This window comes from Babylonia areolata, chromosome 11 (genome assembly GCF_041734735.1).
Source record: "Babylonia areolata isolate BAREFJ2019XMU chromosome 11, ASM4173473v1, whole genome shotgun sequence".
NCBI lineage: Eukaryota > Metazoa > Mollusca > Gastropoda > Neogastropoda > Buccinidae > Babylonia > Babylonia areolata.
In genome coordinates, this window is record NC_134886.1 from 22,915,459 (window position 1) to 22,920,458 (window position 5,000).

Sequence of the window (5,000 nt, forward strand, 5' to 3'; positions counted from 1 at the left end):
AGGTTGTTGTGAGTCAGCATCAGTCCCTGGGATGATGACTGGGTATCTGGTTTTCTGCCTCATAACGGTCTCTGCAGAAAGCACGCTGATTCACACTATTTGCTTTCTTTCCAGAAGAAAAGGCGGAGTGAGAGATATCTATCTATCTATTTTATGTACAGACATACATACATACATACACACACACACACACACACACACACACACACACACACACACACACGCACGCACATACATACGAGGGTCATTCAATAAATAAGGTGAATTTTTCGGTATAAGGACTTCTAATACAGATAGAAGCTTACTTCTTTTTTTTTTTTCAACGTAGTCTCCCAGCACTGTCACACACTTTTCCCATCTGTGCACAAGCTTCCGTATTCCCTCAGCGTAAAAATCTTTGGACTGATGTCTCAGCCAGTCGCTCACAACACTTTTGACTTCATCGTCACTTTCAAACTTCGTGCCTCTCGTGAACGCTTTCAAGGGACCAAACAGGTGAAAGTCTGAAGGGGCAAGGTCTGGGCTGTAAGGGGGATGAGGGAGCAGTTCCCAGCCCAGCTCGTTGATGGTCTGCACCGTTCGGGCTGCTGTGTGAGGCCTTGCATCTTTGGCACCCACCGGCAGCTGACCTTCGAGTAGCCAAGGTCATCATGGACAATTTTGTGTGCTGTCCCAACAGATAAGCTCAAAGTCCTTGCAATGTCATCCACTGTCACCCTTCTGTCAGACTGAATGAGGTCATTGACTGATTCGATCACCTCAGGAGACCTCACTTCTGTAGGCCTTCCAGGCCTGTCTTCATCCTCAACACTGCTCCGTCCTTCTTTAAACAATTTAGCCCACTTGTATACATTTTTTTCGGCTGAAACATGTGGCACCATACACAGTTGACATTCTCCTATGAATTTCAACTGGTTTGCACCCTTCAGCAACCAAAAACTTGATAACTGACCGCTGTTCAATCCTGGAGCATGCTCCTTGGCCGGCCATCTTTGTTAATCGCCAAAACTCTCAAAATTTTTTTTTAATCTGCAAAACAAATTAAATCCATGTGAAAAAGAAATAAAACAAAAAACAAAAAAAAAAGTAAGCTTCTATCTGTATTAGAAGTCCTTATACCGAAAAATTCACCTTATTTATTGAATGACTCTCGTATATATAGTGGAGTGATGGCCTAGAGGTAACGCGTCCGCCTAGGAAGCGAGAGAATCTGAGCGCGCTGGTTCGAATCACGGCTCAGCCGCCGATATTTTCTCCCCCTCCAGTAGACCTTGAATGGTGGTCTGGATGCTAGTCAATCGGATGAGACGATAAACCGATCGAGGCCCCGTGTGCAGCATGCACTTAGCGCACATAAAAGAACCCACGGCAACAAAAGGGTTGTTCCTGGCAAAAATTCTCTAGAAAAATCCACTTCGATAGGAAAAACAAATAAAACTGCACGCATGGAAAAATACAAAAACAATGGGTGGCGCTGTAGTGTAGCGACGCGCTCTCCCTGGGGAAAGCAGCCCGAATTTCAGACAGAGAAATCTTTTGTGATAAAAAGAAATACAAACAAATACAAACACACACACACACACACACACACACACATGCACACACAGAGATATATATAGATCTCTCTCTCTCTCTCTCTCTCTCTCTCTCTCTCTCTCTCTCTCTATATATATATATATATATATATATATATATATATACACATTTTTTTAAGGCATGTGTTCTGCAATTTCTTGTTAGATTTCTACACACCGACGTCGTAAAATCGCACTAACAGTGATTTTTGCCCATTTATGTAAAGTGTTGTCATTAATCTCCAAACGTCAGTGCAGTAATTATCCGCATTTATTGTCGCTTAGACAAAAAACATTAAGCGGTACTCCACAGCACACTGTATCCTTCCTTAAAAAAGCTTAACAAAACACATGTGCAGTTTGTCTGCAAATTATCCGGCGACAGCACTGTCATTCTGATATTGTGCTTTTTCCACGTGCCGGGGGGACTTACAGTTGGATCAACAGCAAAGTGGGAGCTGTGTGATGATTGGTTTTTCCACTGTAATGGGAGTTCATTTACAGCTTAGTCTTTCGTGGGAGGTTGTGACTCTTAAACCTGGAGGCATGATTGCACTGGCTCTTAGTGCTGCAGCCTTGTGGAGCAACTTGGAACCATCCCAACACCGACTGTTTTTGTTTTTTTTTTTGTTTTTGTTTGTTTTAAATTATAATTACGCTGCTGGTCAGGCATCTGCTTAGCAGATGTGGTGTAGCGTATATGGATTTGTCCGAACGCAGTGACGCCTCCTTGAGCTACTGAAACTGTCCAAAAGCCCTTTTGGTCGAGAGAGTAGGGATGACAACTAGGGAAAGACACTCCCCAATATAATCAAATTATGAGCCAGATAACTGGAACAGCAATTACCCACTCTGCTTTGTTTTTATGGTGGCAATGGAAAACGACTATCATATCATATCAGGGGAAATGTTAACAATGCCCTTGCCAGGCTCCTCGGTAGTATAGTTCATTTCCCCGCTGGGGAGAGCGATTTTTTTTTTTTTTTTTTTTTTTTGGTCCGAACGCAGTGACGCCTCCTTGAACTACTGAAACTGAACCTGAAAAACTTGCCAGGGTTAACAATACGCTAGTCAGGTGAACTGAAGGACTGACAACGTGCCAGCTGTTAATCTGCTCTTCCCAGGTAGGCAGCCTGTTGTCAGAATCACTCCGTGTTTGTTAAGCGTTTAGAACCTGTGTTTTCGACCAATGATAGGCGCTATTAAGTGTTCGTATCATCATCAGGAAAACCCAGCACAGGTGAAAAGAAGGCTTAACAATGCCCAAGTCATGTGAAGAGAATGCTCAACAACACCCACGTCAGGTGAAGAGAATGCTCAACAACACCCACGTCAGATGAAGAGAATGCTCAATGCTCAACAACATCCAGGTCAGATGAAGAGAAAGCTCAACAACACCCAAGTCAGGTGAAGAGAATGCTCAATGCTCAACAACACCCACGTCAGATGAAGAGAAAGCTCAACAACACCCACGTCAGATGAAGAGAATGCTCAACAACACCCACGTCAGGGGAAGAGAATGCTCAACAACACCCACGTCAGGTGAAGAGAGTGCTCAACAACACCCACGTCAGATGAAGAGAATGCTCAATGCTCAACAACACCCACGTCAGATGAAGAGAATGCTCAACAACACTCACGTCAGATGAAGAGAATGCTCAACAACACCCACGTCAGATGAAGAAAATGCTCAACAACACCCACGTCAGAGAATGCTCAACAACACCCACGTCAGGCGAAGAGAATGTTCAATGCTCAACAACACCCACGTCAGATGAAGGGAATGCTCAACAACACCCACGTCAGGTGAAGAGAATGCTCAATGCTCAACAACACCCACGTCAGGCGAAGAGAATGCTCAACAACACCCACGTCAGATGAAGGGAATGCTCAACAACACCCACGTCAGGTGAAGAGAATGCTCAACAACACCCAAGCAACTAGCCCTGAAATCAGACCGAACACACCATGGCACTGGCACCGTTTTGCCGAAAGACTGGCTGTGCTGTGATGCCTGGAATAGTCCTGCATGCTGGAAGTTCCTCCTGCTTGTAGTACCCTCCATGGAAGAGTGATGCCAGCACTGAGCGATCCATTCTCACCTGTAAGACAGGTTCCAGACAGACGCCACGACCTCTAGAGTCAGTGTTGGGGAAAGCAGAGATCTGTCATCAGCCATGGAGACGTGTAGACAGAGGAGGAATATTGAATGCAGACAATGTATATATGGCACCTTGGTCCCATGGAAACAGTTAAGCACAACACGAAGGGGTTGCCATAATGCAGACAATGCATATATGGCACCTTGGTCCTACAGAAACAGTTAAGCACAACACGAAGGGGTTGCCATAATGCAGACAATGCATATATGGCACCTTGGTCCTACAGAAACAGTTACGCATAACAGGAAGGTATGCTATGTTGCAGACAATGTATATATGGCACCGTGGTCCCATAGAAACAGTTAGGCATAACAGGAAGGGGGTGCCATGATGCAGACAATGTATATGGCATTTTGGTCCCATAGAAACAGTTACGCATAACAGTAGGGGCTGCCATGATGCAGACAATGTATATATGGCACCGTGGTCCCATAGAAACAGTTACGCATAACACGAAGGGGGTGCCATGATGCAGACAATGTATAAGGCATTTTCGTCCCATAGAAACAGTTATGCATAACACGAAGGGGTTGCTATGATGCAATGTATATGGCATTTTGGTCCCATAGAAACAGTTACGCATAACAGTAGGGACTGCCATGATGCAGACAATGTATATATGGCACCGTGGTCCCATAGAAACAGTTAGGCATAACAGGAAGGGGGTGCCATGATGCAGACAATGTATATGGCATTTTCGTCCCATAGAAACAGTTATGCATAACACGAAGGGGTTGCTATGATGCAATGTATATGGCATTTTGGTCCCATAGAAACAGTTAGGCATAACAGTAGGGGCTGCCATGATGCAGACAATGTATATATGGCACCGTGGTCCCATAGAAACAGTTACGCATAACACGAAGGGGGTGCCATGATGCAGACAATGTATAAGGCATTTTCGTCCCATAGAAACAGTTATGCATAACACGAAGGGGTTGCTATGATGCAATGTATATGGCATTTTGGTCCCATAGAAACAGTTACCCATAACAGGAAGGTACGCTATGATGCAGACAATGTATATATGGTACCGTGGTCCCATAGAAACATTTAGGTATAACAGGAAGGGGTTGCCATGATGCAGACGATATAGACATGGCACCTTGGTACCATAGAAACAGTTAGGCATAACAGTAGGGACTGCCATGATGCAGACAATGTATATACGGCACCGTGCTCCATGGAAACGGGCATAACAGGGAGGGTAGTCATGCCAACAGAGCAGGATAGCTGAACTCCCGATCTTAGCATGGCATTGTCT

The 5,000-nt window shown here is 44.7% G+C and overlaps 1 protein-coding gene across 3 annotated transcripts in view; it reads left to right on the plus strand.

Annotated features, from left to right (window-relative positions):
• Positions 1-5,000, plus strand: part of LOC143287602 (neprilysin-2-like) — a 237,601-nt gene that overhangs the window by 51,361 nt on the left and 181,240 nt on the right. The window lies entirely within an intron of this gene.